This window comes from Phascolarctos cinereus, unplaced genomic scaffold (assembly GCF_003287225.1).
Source record: "Phascolarctos cinereus isolate Bilbo 61053 unplaced genomic scaffold, phaCin_HiC Scaffold_2;HRSCAF=192, whole genome shotgun sequence".
NCBI classification, from domain to species: Eukaryota; Metazoa; Chordata; class Mammalia; order Diprotodontia; family Phascolarctidae; genus Phascolarctos; species Phascolarctos cinereus.
The window spans coordinates 195695624-195710185 of NW_027555625.1; the positions used below are offsets into that span (position 1 = coordinate 195695624).

General features: G+C 36.3%; 1 pseudogene; it reads left to right on the plus strand.

Annotated features, from left to right (window-relative positions):
* Window positions 1-6375: 6375 nt before the first annotated feature.
* Window positions 6376-6494, plus strand: LOC144456081 (U6atac minor spliceosomal RNA; annotated as a pseudogene).
* The last annotated feature ends 8068 nt before the right edge of the window (window positions 6495-14562 follow it).

The following is a 14562-nucleotide window of genomic DNA, read 5'->3' on the forward strand; positions in this document are numbered from 1 at the left end:
TTTACAAATGAGGGGACTAGACTAGTTAATCTCTCCCTAAGGACTTTCCAGTTCTGGTTTTACGATCCTACAAATATTAGGAAATTTCATTAAATTATTTCTTTACATTCCTCTCCCCATATCTCCTGCCAAAGATGCAAAAAAAAAAAAAAATCAGAATTTTACAGTGATACTAGATGTTGTTTTTGTTTGTTTTTTTTTTAAAATTATTTTGCTATGGCAGCTGACATAAAGTCTTATAGTGGATAATATCAGGCCTTCAATTTCAAATATTACATTTGTTTTATATTTTCAACAAATATTTAATTCATTACAGACATTTGAAAAAAATGGTTTTATCTCTTCTATACACAAGGACCAAGGTAAGGGAAGTGAAAAACTCACAAGAAAGTCTGCACTGTTCCTGAGAAAGTTGAACTGAGATACCACATTCTTTGACATGGCAATCAGAAAGAAGGACTGTGGGAACTTTGAGACAGTATCGATAGAGCCATGAGAAAGATGAAAATATTTGTTTTGTTTTGTTTTGTTTTTGTTTTTGTAGGCACATGACTGATGAGGAACTGACAGGTATAACCAGAGGAGGTCAATTCCCTCAGATGATCCTATTATCTCACTTTAGGGAGACATACTCTTGACTGGGTGGGCCCAACAATGCCCAATGTTCCATATTCATCCCTACATACAATGTAGGTGGGGCCATCTTCTCTAACATTTTCCATGTTATTTTTAAAAGCTAAAAATACAATGCTTTCCTTGAGCCATACATATAGTAAGATCTGTCCCTCCTAACATACTTTCTGTGTGACTACTCATTCTTCTTACTGCCACTCCCAGTGATGAAATTCTGTTGTATACATATATGAAAAGGACATGGGAAGCATCCTCAAACCCAAACGTTAAAATAGTGACTGTTGAAATTAATTTTAAAATGCTCATTTTATAAATTATGACAAATTGCTATGTTGGCTGCTTCTTCGTGTATAACTGCTAAGTCTCCAAATGCTCTCGTGGAATTTATATCCCAAAGCTATTTATGGCCTAGGTAACCTTTTGCCCTTCAACATATATAGCACTGTGGCACATATCTTCTACTGTATGTAGGAGGATGGGTGTGTTAGTTGTATGGTATTTAGAAGCCCGAATATCATTCGTTTTCAACTGCCCACCAACACCAGGAATTTCAAATATTAGTTATTATTTCTTATTGTAAAATAGAAAAATATTATTACTAATTATAAACTGGGTTTCAAAAATGTGCATTCACTATCCCAAATATAGAATTAAATGGTCTCTTCTAAAAGATTCTAATCTTCAAAATTACATAGACAAGAGAGCAGATTCAGCAAAAAGTTTTTTAAAAACATAGGATTCTCCACATCAGCAGATACATTTTTAATAGCAAAGTTTCCATGTAGAATGGAACTATCTGAGTGACTCTGGTCATATTGGTAAAGGGTTCATGCTTGAGTGTATACTAAACATAAAAAAGAAGTATCTAATTATGCTATTAAATCTATGGTCTAGGTGAATAATATATTACACTAAAAGATGTCAAAATCAGAATAAGGAAATAAATTAACATATTAGTAGTAAGAATAACAGTAATAGGAAAAAATCTTCCTTTTTCAGTAAGACTATACGTCTTTAATAGTTACCAACATATTTTCTTTTCTTCTAAACTCTCCCATCTTCCTTACTGTCATATGGCCAAGGACATCATCCCAGTCACCATTGGCTCACCCTTTGGTGTCATCCTCAAGTCCTCACCCTCACCCCTTCCTCCCCATATTCAATCAGTTGCCAACTTCTTTTGTTTCTACCTTAATAACATCTCGTGTATATTCCCTCTTCTCTCTTCTGATATTGTCAGGACCCTGAGGTGCAAGCCCTCATCACCTCATGCCTGGACCACTGCATTTAGCTTGCTGTTCTGATTGGTTTTCTTGCCTCAAGTCCCTCCCCCTTCCTCCACTCAAGTGTCAAATTGATCTTTAGTCTAAAGCATGGGTCTAGCCATGTCATCTCCACATTCATTAAACTTCAGTGGCTCCCTGTTACCTCTAAGATGCAATATAAAATCCTCTGGTATTCAAAACTGTTGGCCCTGTCTTGCCTTTCCAGTCCTTACTCCCCTTCATGTCTATGATCCAGGGACACTCAGAAGTCATTGAGTTTAACTGTTAACTGCACAGAAATCTCCTTGACATTTATCTAGTCAGTGATCATACAACCCTAGCTCTGAAGACCTCTAGTCGGGGAGAACCTGCTACCTCACAAATCAGCCCCTTCTATGTTTAGATAGCACTAATGGTTGAGGTGTTGTTGCTGCTGCTGCTGTTATCATTTGCTGTTTGTTGTTTTGATGTTGTCGTTTCCCCTTAGCTCCAGCATCCATCTGTTCCTGTATAACTTTCACCCATGGCTCCTATTTCTACCTTCTGGGGCCAAGCAAAACAAGTTTATTCCCTCTAGCAGGTGACAGACCTCCAAATATTGAGACATTTGACAAGAGTCCCCTCTTCCTCAAATGCCTACAAGCATGCTCATGTTTTGCCTATCCTCAAAAAACACTCATTTGATCTGTCCATCTCCACTTGCTGTTGTTGGACAGCTAGATGGCTCAGTGGATAGAGCACAACCTGGTCAAATCCGGCCTCAGATATTTATTAGCTATGTGACCCTGGGCAAGTCACTTAACCTGTTTACTTTAATCCATTGCAGAACGAAAGGGAAAACCACTCCAGTGTCTTTGCCAAGAAAAGTTCATGAACATTATGGTCCATGGGGCCATCAACCTATCATATATCTTTCTTTTGTGCTTAAATACTCTGAGATGGGCAACTAAAATCAGTCCCACCATTTCTTTTCCCTTCATTATCTTATTAAGCCTCTATAGTCTGGTTTCTATCCTTGTCATCTCCAAAATTACCAGTGATCTCTCAATCACCAAATGTCAAATCATCTTTTCTAAGTCTTCATCCTTCTTGACCTCTTTACAGCCTTGGGCACTTCAGTCATTCTCCTTAACGTTCCCTTCTCTCTAGGTTCTCACGATACTTCTCTCTCCTGGTTTTCCTCCTATCTAACTATTCCTCTGTCTCCTTTGCTGAATCTGATTCTAGAGCATACTCACTAACTGTAGCTGTCACTTTAGGCTTTCTCCTGGGCCCTCTTCTCTTTCTATGCTATTTCACTTGATGAGTCAACTAGATGGCACAGTGGATAGAACACCAGGCCTGGAGTAAGGAAGATGAGTTCAAATTTACTCTCAGATACTTACTGGCTATGAGACCTTGGACAAATCATTCAACCTGTTTGCTTTGGTTTCTTCAACTATAAAACGGGCATAATAATAGCAGGTAACTCTCAACAATTGTGAAGTCAAATAAGGTCATGGTAGGTGCTATTTTGGCATTATTATCATCATCATCATCATTCTTCTTCTTCTTCTTATTATTATTATTATTATTATTACTACTACTACTACTACTACTACTACTACTACTACTACTACTACTACTACTACTACTACAGGGAAGATAGGCAGTGCAGCAGATAGAGTACAGGGCCTGGAATCATCTTCCTGAGTTCCAGTCTGGTCTCATTTACTACCTGTGTGATCCTGTTTGTCTCAGTTCCCTTATTTGTAAAATGAACTGGAGAAAAAAAAAGGCAAACTATTTCAGCGTCTTCACCAAGAAAACCTAATGAGGTCATGAAGAGTCAGACAAGACTTAAAACAACTAAATTAATATTATTATTGATCTCATCAGCTCCAATGGATTCAATTATCATCTCCATGATGATGATTCTCACATCTACACATCCGGCTCTAACTTTTCTCCTGACTTTCAGTCTTATATCTCCAACTACCTATTAGACTTCTTGAACTAGACACCCCATAAAGCTTTTAAATGCAACATATCCAAAACCAAATTCATTACCTTTCTCCTCAACCTCTCCCCTTTTCCGAATTGTTCTATCATGGCCAAGGACACCACCATCTTCCCAGCCACCCCAGACTCACACCTTGGTGTCGTCTTCAACTCTTCACTCTTTTTCACTGCCCACCCCCTCCCTCTGATAGCCAATCAATTGCCAAGTCCTGTTGTTTCTACCTTAGTAACATTTCTTGTATATGCCTGCTTCTCTCTTCTGATATTGCCACCACCCTGGTGTAGACCGTTATCCCCTCATGTCTAGACCATTTCAGTAGCCTGCTGTGCTAGTTGAGCTCCTCACCACTGTGCTAAGAAACCTTTAACATACATACGTATATAAATATAACATATAAAAATGTATACTTTTATTAATAAGTACCTTAAGATTTGCATAGTGCTTTAAAATAGTTTTCACTTGATCCAGTCCTAATCTCTCTCCAGAGTTCTAATTCCATATCCTCAACTGCCTACTAGACATTCCAAATTGTTTGTACCATTGGTGTCTCAAATTCAACATATTCAAAACTGAATTCAACATTTTTTTCCCTCTATGCTCATGCGCACACACACACACATACACACGCACACATACTCTAAAGGTAACCTACTTTTTTCTGTACTTTCATATTTCTATTGAGGGCCCCACCATCTTTCTAGTCTCCCATATTTGTAATTTTGGAATTATCCTTTACTCTTCACTGTTTCTTTCCCCACACACTCAAACAATTGCCAATTCTTGTCATTTCTGTCTCTAACTTCTTCTGTCTAGCCTCATTCAGGCCCTTAGGACCTCTCACATAAATTATTACAATAGTCTCCAGATTGGTCTCCCTGCCTCAGATCTCCCACATAGTCAATCCATTATATGGAAAGATAGATAGATCTGCCAGAATTATTTTTCTAAAACATAGATTTGACCATGTCACTCCCTTATTCAATGTCTTTCTATTGCCACTAGAATGAAATAAAAACTTCTTTGTTTGATATATAAAATCCTTGGTAACCTGAACCCCAACTACCTTTCCAACTTTCTTATATGTTACTCCCCTTCCCACACTGTATGAGCTAACCAAACTCACCTTTATGCTGTTTTTCACACATGACATTCCATCTTATTGGATCCGGCTCAATTTTCTAGCCTGTGATCACTGGGAGAATATGCAAATATATCAAAGGATATGTAATTTCTTCAACATTGAAAATTCTTGGTATTGTATGTTTCCCCTATTGTGGCAGATCACAACCTGTCCTTCACTTAAAAGATAATGTGCCTGAGGCACATCAAGGTTAAATGACTTGCCTAGGGTCACACTATACTCAAGCATAATGCCTCCACAAAAAGAACATCTATCTTTTTTAAAAGTAGACATTCACTGGTAGCAGGAAGCAGACAATCATGTCAAATTCCCATAATTCTATTCCAACTCATCCCCTCTTATTCTATTTTGGGCCCATCACTTTGCAAGTACTAGAATAAAATTGCATTGTTTTCTTCTCCCCATTCAAAAAGCTTACACTTAAAATCCTATATGTCTGTAACAAGAGAAATGTCCAAATCCCTTTTATTTGTAACTGAACTCCCAGGCTACCATAATGAGCATTGACTTTCAAAAAGGTGGCCCCCATTCCAGCATACAAATCATCCCTGCTGATTTTATTATGACCTACCAATATAACACATAGCTTCCCAGCCACATAATCAAAATATACATTTTTCATCAGCAGACATCTTTTTCTTGTGAAGAGAGCTCTATAATTGAAAGCACTTTATAAACTATAGAGTTAATGATGTAGATTAAGTTAGGTTCCTGGCTCCTCTTACAATGTGACATCCACAGGGTTGAGGGGGTGTTACTAAACGTACTTACTAAAGGCAAGAAAAGTATCTGTATATTTATGCCATGAATATCAAATACCGTTTTTACCTGTATACTTGCAGATCATAATTGCAAAACACATCATTCTGGAATACCTACAGCAATCAAGTTGACAGTGCATTAAGGAGAAAAACAAATGCACATAATTCAACTCCTTTTTATTGTTTAATTTTTTCTAAAATCAGGGATTGATTAAAACCGTATTGGGCAAAGAAAGTCTTATGATGAAACAGTTCATCCTCTTCCTCACAAAAAACAAAGAACAGCCAGGATCTCATTTAACTTTCCAGGGAATTCAAGTATGACATTCTTTTCTTCAACTGAAAGGCCAATTATTTTTCCTAAAATTCCTAAAAATTTTCCTAAAAAATTTACTGATGACCCACAAAGTTCATAAAAAGTTTAACAGGCTAGCTTTCCACATAATCCCTCCTGGGACAAAATTCAGAAGAAAGTCCTCTTGGATACCTGTGCATTTACAATGGCTGTTTTCCATGCCTAGCATGTTCTCTCTCCTTAACTTCATTTCCTAGACTCCTTGCCTTCCTTCAAGATTGCTCTAGGAGAGAAGGTTAGCCTCCCCTTGATAAGGATAGAAAAGATCCTAGTGGCCTTTACAACACATATAAGGTTAAGGTATTGCCACCTACTCGGTGGCATCTAACCCCTCTTACAATCTGTGGGAAGCCTTCCTTACCATCCTTTCCCTAAGATTATCTTCAATTCATTCTGTATATATCTTGAATATACAACATTTTTCCATATTGTCTCTCCTGTCAGAATGTAAGTACTTTGAGGATGGGAACCATCTTTTTTTCTCCTTTTATTTTTTGTATCTTCTACACTTGTTACAATACCTGGCATATATTAATAAATTAATAGCTTAAAAATGCTTGTTGACCGACTGACTTTTCAGTATTCCTTTCTCTTCTAGTTTTAATTACTCTTTTTCAGATAGTCAGTAAGAGGGACCAGGGATGCCCAAGGGCCATCCTCTGGGCCTGTCTTCTTCCATTAAGGTTCTGTGTGACCTGTACTTTTCTTTCGATCATATCCTTTATTGAATACTATTCTGACTATCAGGACCTGGCAAAACTGTGAGGAAAAGGTGAGGTTTATTTCAGTAGGAACAAGAAATAGAGTTCTGTTCTGGGGCAAGGACCACCATCCAGGGGCTTTGAAATGCCCCCATATACACAGCCTATAGGAAAGATCAGACCCAACATTTACTACCAGAAATATAGATAAACGAGAAATATGTGAAGAAAGAAAGAAAAAAGAAGTCATAGACATATTACTTTCTCTGATCATGAAGTTTATGGAGAGGAAATCAAAGTTGGAAGGTAAAAGTATCAGTGAATAGAAAGCAATCAAATCAATATTGATCCAGTATTACTTGAATATAACTGGTGCTGTTTTTTTCATCACCTACTTCAGGCTGCTACATATGCCAGTAAACAACTGACAGAGGCCTAAAAGTGTATATAAAAGTTGGATATCAGCCCTTTCATTTTTTGTATCTTCAGACAAAACTGAGAAGGAAGAGGGGAAAAAATGTACATCTCTACAAAGTTAGGCATGGTTTCTCTTTTCCTTGACTTTGTTACAATATATCTCATATATCCTCCCCCATCTCCCCCCCCATTCTTTTAAGAAGTGAACTGGCTTAAATGAGCTCTCAGTGAAAGTTCAGTGATATAATGATATTCATGCATTATCAACCAATTAATCAATAAGCATCTATTAAGATGTATGTGTTAGCCACTATGCTAAGTGGCTAAGTGCAAACAATAATTAAAAATGGTCCGTGTTCTCAAGATGTTTACATTCAAATGGGAGAAACAACATATACATAAATCAGTACACACATGATAATTAGAGAGTAGCTGGAATATAAGGGCAGCTAGGTGGTGCAGTGGATAGAGTGGTGGGCCTGGAGTCAGGAAGACTCATCTTACTGATTTCAAATCTGGCGTCAGACACTTACTAGCTGTGTGACTCTGGGCAAGTGAGTCACTTAACTCTGTTTGCCTTGGTTTCTTCACCTATAAAATGTGCTGGAGAAGGTAACGGGAGACCATTCCAGTATCTTTGCCAAGAAAACCCCAAATGGGGTCACAATGACAAGACTGAAAAATGACCGAACAACAACAGAAACCAAAAGCTGGAAGATAACCTCAAAGGGTAAGGCACTAACCATTTAATTTTCTTAGAACTGAATTTTAACTAGTTGTGTTATTAAATTATTATGATCTATAATAGATTTTCCCTGGCTCCTAAAATAATTTAAGACAAATTCTTTTCAAATTTTCAAAATGTAATTTGTCTTCTTTTTCTTTTCATCAGAATATCAATAAACAAGAGGTAGTATAACATACTGGGAGACAGGAAAACCTGGGTTCAAATTCTACCTCTGACACTAGCTGTGTGTTCATGGACATGTCATTTATCCCCTCTAAGCCTCAGACTACTCCCTTGGACTATAAATCAGAGATGGTCATGATCTAATAGAATTTTCATACCAATGAAATTAGAGATCCTGGATGTACTGATGCTGACACATCAACAAACATGCCTTGGGGGGGAAAGTGTAGGAAATACCAATTCACTGTGTACTTAATATCATTTTGTAGATCAATTCTGAAAAAAAAACTACCATGAAAAATTAACATTATACATGTTTACATTTAGAAAGAAAATGTTCAAGATTTCAAAATGTTAATGTAACAGAAATATAATCTCAAAATGTATAGCTACAAATGCTATTTAGCAAGATGATTCCAACTGTAGAACATCCTTATATATTAGATTTTAAAAATAATATTTATATATTTTATATATTTATATACATACAGAACTAGGTCACTCCGCAAACAAGAATGAAGCTTCTTTGCAGGGATCATATCATACACATATGCATTTACATATATATATGTATGTATATGTATATGTGTGTATTGCTTTTTTTTGTACCTATCACAATAAACATTTACTTAGCTATATGACCCTGGGCAAGTCCTTTAACCTCTGCCTCAGTTTCCTCATCCGTAAAATGGGGTTTTACCTCCCAGAATTGTTGTGAGAATCAAATAAGATATTACCCATAAAGCACTGAGAAATGTTATATATTATTATTCTTACCACAAGGGCTGTATTGAACTTAGAGAACATCTAATGCAAGCCATTCATTTTCTTAGATGAAGAAACAGAAGCCCAGAAGGAAGAAATTTCTTGTTCAAGGTAACACAGCTAGCTAGTAAGTGACAAGGTCAGGTTTCCAACTCATATCTTCTATCTTTGAATCCAATGTTGTTGAGGTTTTCCCCCATAATACCATACTACATCTCTGTATTTATAATTAAAATTTCACATCTTTTAGTTACAAACACATGTGTTTGGGGAATAACATATCAGAGCCTACCATAAATTTCCATTCAAGTATTAACACCATCTATTAAGTTTCACTTTATTCAATTGTGCAGAAGAGGAAAACATTCAGCAAAATTATTTAGCAGTACTTTGATAAGTGATTTGCTAGATAAAGTGATAAATGCAGAGACTGAGCAATAAAATGGTAGGGAAAACAAACAGTTCTCCTGTAATGTTTACTTCCTAAGTTTAAATGATCCTAATCTTTACATATGGTTTGCCTTGGCATCAGAAACCAACTGGAGTCTGGAATTAATGTCACTGTTTTAGGCTTGAGTGATTCAATCAGCAAACCCTCAATAATATAATGTGCACATAGAGAACTGATTCAGAAGTCAACAGTTTGATTTACATATATGTATTAGTTTCAGGCAAGCTTTTATAGACAATATACTAACAATTGTCTGCTTCTTTTTTTTTTTTTAAATCTGTAGGCACACTCTGTGACATGCCAAAACAAATGAATGTTCTCTATGTAGTATGTCTCAAGTTAGGGTGAAAAACAGAGTGAGAAAGAAAGAAAGAAAGAAAGAAAGAAAGAAAGAGAGAGAGAGAGAGAGAGAGAGAGAGAGAAGAGAGAGAGAGAGAGAGAGAGAGAGAGAGAAAGAAAGAAAGAAAGAAAGAAAGAAAGAAAGAAAGAAAGAAATGAATGAAGAAATAAAAAAAGAAAGGAAGAAGCAAAGGAAGAAAGAAATGAAGAAAGAAACAAAGGAAGGAAGGAAGAAAAAGGAAAGAAAAGAAAACATATTTTTAATTTTCTGAAAAAGTTTATGTTTAAATTTTTGGGGAGTAGTGTAGGAGACTGGAATCTTAGTGTCTGATTTCATCACTTTGGAAAGCTCATTCTATGAGAACTCCTTCCATGGATTCCACTATTGCAGCTAAGCAACTCATCTGCAACTGAGTCTTCAAGAGTTGCCCAGAGCACTGAGGAGAGAGGACTTGCACGTAATCACATACCAAGTATGTGCTTGTGTTCAGACTCATAATCAAGTTTTCCTTACTCCAAGGGAGGTCTTCTATGCACTAAGCTATGCTTATTCACCTACATTCAATTTTTAGCAATACTAACTCACATTTGAATAGTGCTTTTCCCGCAACAACTCTTTGATGTGGGTAGTACCATCATTAATACACTTGATTTTGTATAGAAAGAGAAACTGTGGCTCAGACAGCTGCAATGATTTGCCTGTGGTCACAAGGCTAGGAATTAGAAGCACTGCAATCCAAATGCTGTTCCCCTGGACTTTGAGTCCAATGCTCTTTCCATTCTATACTGGTTCTATACTGGTTCAAATTGAATCTGGGAAGCCTGAAACCTATCCAGACCTCAAACCACTATTCAAATTTGGGTTCCTATGGATCTGAAAATCTCAGAAAAAAGTTTGGAACATCTCCCTTCTCTATTTAAGAGCAAGAAATTGAAAGGGAATAATAAGAAAGGCCAATAACACCTCTATAAGATGCCAGTGGAATTAGGCAGTTTCCTATCCAACCATGAAGAAAATAGCTGATAAAGGACAGAGAATCACAAGAAAAACTTCCATTTTTATAGTGCTTTAAGGTTGATGAAACATTTTCCTTGAAATTGTAATGATGATAGCTGACACAAATATAGCACTTTTAGATTTGCAAAGCACTTTACATAGTTATCTCATCTGAGACTCACAATAATTCTTTGAGGTAGGATTTTGATTTGTTTTATTTTGGCCTGGGCCAATGATTTAATTGATATGTGAATTCTTAATGAAGAGTTCCTCTATCAGAGCAGATAGCTGCGTGACCCTGGTCAAACTACTTACCTGCTGTTTGCCTCACTTTCCTCAACTGCAAAATGGAGATAATAATAGCATTCAGGGTTGCTGTAATGATCAAATGAGATAATATTTGTAAAGTATTTAACACAGTGCCTGACAGATAGTAAGCACTAAATTTTGTTGTTCAGTCATGACCAACTCTTGATGACTCCTTGGGGTTTTCTTGGCAAAGATACTGGAGTGGTTTGCCATTTCTTTCTGCAATAGATTAAAGCAAACAGAAGACTTACCCAGGGTCAGGTCTTCCTGACTCCAGGCCCAGTGCACTATCTACTTGAACCACCTAGCTGTTTCCAAGTTTATAGAAATATCATCATCATCATCATCATCATCATCATCATCATCATCATCATTATCATCATCATCTTAGAAAGTTGCACAGACCACTGAAAGAATAATTTTCCCAGTGTGACAAAACTGGTATGTGACAGAGGTAGGGTTAAAACCCATGTCTTTCTTGCTCTGAGACTTATTGTTCACTCCTACATGACACTTCTTCTACCTAGAAATATGTGTTATAAATACTATTATTCCCATCCTACAACATAAAAATTGGGCATTATCATCATCATTTTGCAGAAAAGGAAACAGAGGTTCAGACAAGTGAAGCAATTTTTTCAAAATCCCACTTCTAACAAGTATCAGATGGGATCTGAACTCAGGTCTCCTGCCTCTGAATCAAACACTCCTTCCATGTTGCTTGGGACCTTGAGATCGAGGTCATTAAGAGCAGATGTGATTCTGGGTCTGTGCAGAACTACTAAATACTGGTTTGGAATGGAGTGATGGAATTTTAGAGGTGGTAGCCACAACTTTTGTTTGCCCTTAATTATCTCTGGCCTGCTAATTGCACATTGGTTGATAGTAGAATTTGAATCTGGGCCATTTTAAAGATGAGGAAACTGAGACATATTGAGGTTAAATGACTTGCCAAGGGTCACTTTTAAGTGTATGAAGCAGAATTTGAATTCAGGTTTTCCTGACTCTGGATCCACCATGCTAGTAAAATAAGGAGGTTGGACTAGATAGGATCATACATTTAGAACTCAGAGGATCTTAAAAGGTTATCTGTATAAACTCATGCATCTAGAGTAGAAAATGATCCTAGAGGTTTTGTAGTCTGACATCATCATTTTATTTAGTTTTAAAATTAAATGTTTTTTTTAAATTAATAAAAATCTGGCCTTTCTCCTTCCAATCCGCTCCCACCTTGGGAAAAAAAAAAACAAGAAAAAACATTTTAACAAGTACAAATAATCAAGCAAAACAAATTCCCATGTTGGCCATGTCCAAATATGTGTGCATACACATATATATATACACACACACACACACACACACACACACACAACATACATATATATAATATATATATATATATATATATATATTATATATATATATATATATATATATCTGTGTGTGTGTATCCATACATACACACATACATATATATCATATAATATACACACATATACCTATATACACATTTACATATTATGCAGTCAGAATCCACCATTTCTCTGTCAAGAGGTAGCCAGCATTTTCTATCAGGAGGCTTCTGGAACTGCAGTTAATCATTCCATTGACTAGAGTTCTTTAGTTTTTCAAAGTTGTCTTTACAATATTCTTTCTATAAAAATTATTCTTCTGGATCTGCTACTTCACTCTGGATTAGTTCCTAGATTTCTCTGAAATCGTCTCCTTCCATATTGCAGCATAACAACATTACATCAGATTTACATACCACAATTTGTTCAGCCATTCTCCAATTGATGGGTACCTCCTAAGTTTCTAGGTTTTTGCCACCACAAAAAGAGCTGTTATAAATATTTGTGGTACATATGGGTCCTTTCTCATTCTTTGATCTCTTTGGATTATAAATCAAGTAGAGATATTACTGAGTCAAAAGGCATGTATACTTTCATAACTTTCAGGGCATAGTTTCAAATTGCTTTCCAGAATGGTTGGACCAATTCACAGCTTTACCAATGATACATGAATATATCTATTTTCCCACAGCCCTTCCAGTATTTGTCATTTTCCCTTTTTTGGTCAGCTTTGACAATCTGATGGGTATGAAGTAAAACTTCAGAGTTGTTTTAATTTGCATTTCAGTAATTATTAATGATTTAGAATATGCTTTAAGATATGGCTATTTATAGCTTGGATAGATTCTTCCTTTTAAAACTAATGATAATAATTATAATAATAATTTATTTATGTAGTGACTACTGTGTGCTGGGCACCGTGGTAAGCACTTTACATGTATTATTTCATTTGATCCTCAAAACCACCCTAAGGGGTAAGTGATATTATTCTCATTTTAAAATTGAAAAAACTGAGGCAACAAAGGTTAAGAGACCTGTCCAAGGTCTCATAGCCAGTAGGTGTCTGAGGTAAGATTTGAATTCATGTCTTCCTGATTCCAGGCCCAGCACTCTATCTACTGTGCCACTCACTGCCAACTTAGATTCTCTGACCATTTAGCAACTGTAGCCCCTACAGATGAGGAAATTAAGACCTTGAGAGAGGAAGCAACTTATCCAAGGTCACATACGTATGGCAAAGCTGGGATTTCAATCCAGGACTGCTATCAAAACCAGTGCTTTTTATTTATAATAATAATAATAACAGCTAGCATTTATATATCACTTTAAGGTCTTTACTTAAACACTTAAAGCCTACATACTTACATTCATATAGTATTTTAAAGTTTGCAAGTAACTTTACTAACCTTATCCTATTAAATCCTTGCCACAATCCTTCCTGAGTTAGGTCCTAGAGGTAATATTATCCCTATTTTACAGATGAGAAAACTGAGGCTCAAAGAATAATGTGATTTGCCCAGGGTCATACAATGAGTTTTAGAGATGGAATCTGACCAGGTTTTCCTGATTCCAGCATGCTATTTACTATGCCATGCTGCCTTGATAAGGTACCTTCTAGCTCAAAAATTCTGATGTTATGATTCTCTGGCTACCAAAAGGGAAAAATAATAACCTGTCCATTATAGGCTATGAAAACAACAACAAAAAAAACATTTCATACTCTCCCCAGAAGACTAACTCCTTCAGCCTTTTAATGGGCATAGAATTTTTAGAGAGCCATTTTAACCTTCCTTAAAAATAGATCTTTGAAATGAAAACACTGTGTGACCCATGACCACTTGGCACAAACATACAGCATTAATAAGGATGACTGCATATCTGCTGGATTTATACAGTCATGTAGTCATAAAACCAGTTGTAAATTTTGATGGTGATTATGAAAGATTACTCTGAATCTTATGCCCTCACAGGATAATTAGTATTGAAGGGGCTTTCTGGCCTGGCAGGTTTGCTGTTGCAGATTTAATTTGTAGGCAGTTTTCTGAAACAAAAAAGCAGGCATAAATTGAAAATCCATAAATTTATTCAAAGGTAATGAAGTGGGGCTGCTTCTAATTAGTGAAGAAAAAAAATTGCTGAAACTAGATGACTTCTTCAGCCTCGA